The following is a 339-nucleotide window of genomic DNA, read 5'->3' as shown; positions in this document are numbered from 1 at the left end:
AAGGCCCTTCTCAGATAATGAGTGTCCTCTGATAGCTGCCTCACTCAGAAAGCCCGTGGGGATGTCCCTGCCACTCATGGGGTGTCTCTTACCTGGTCTTGTGGGCGTGGATATCGTGGGAAGCCAGGCCTGCTGGGGAATCTCGGATGCCCTGACCTCCACTTCCTGAGACTCGGCCCTGTCAGGGTCTGTGTGGACCCAGGACACAGACTCGCCCTCCTCCAACACGTACCATAGATGGTTACGCAGAACAGGACCCAGGAAGGGGATAGAAAGACAGAGTCTCATGAGGATGTGGAGCAGAGAAAGAGATGTGAGGCAACGGGGCCTTAGCTCTGG

Source organism: Pteropus vampyrus, unplaced genomic scaffold (assembly GCF_000151845.1).
Source record: "Pteropus vampyrus isolate Shadow unplaced genomic scaffold, Pvam_2.0 Scaffold568, whole genome shotgun sequence".
Classification (NCBI taxonomy): Eukaryota; Metazoa; Chordata; class Mammalia; order Chiroptera; family Pteropodidae; genus Pteropus; species Pteropus vampyrus.
This window is presented reverse-complemented; position numbering follows the sequence as displayed.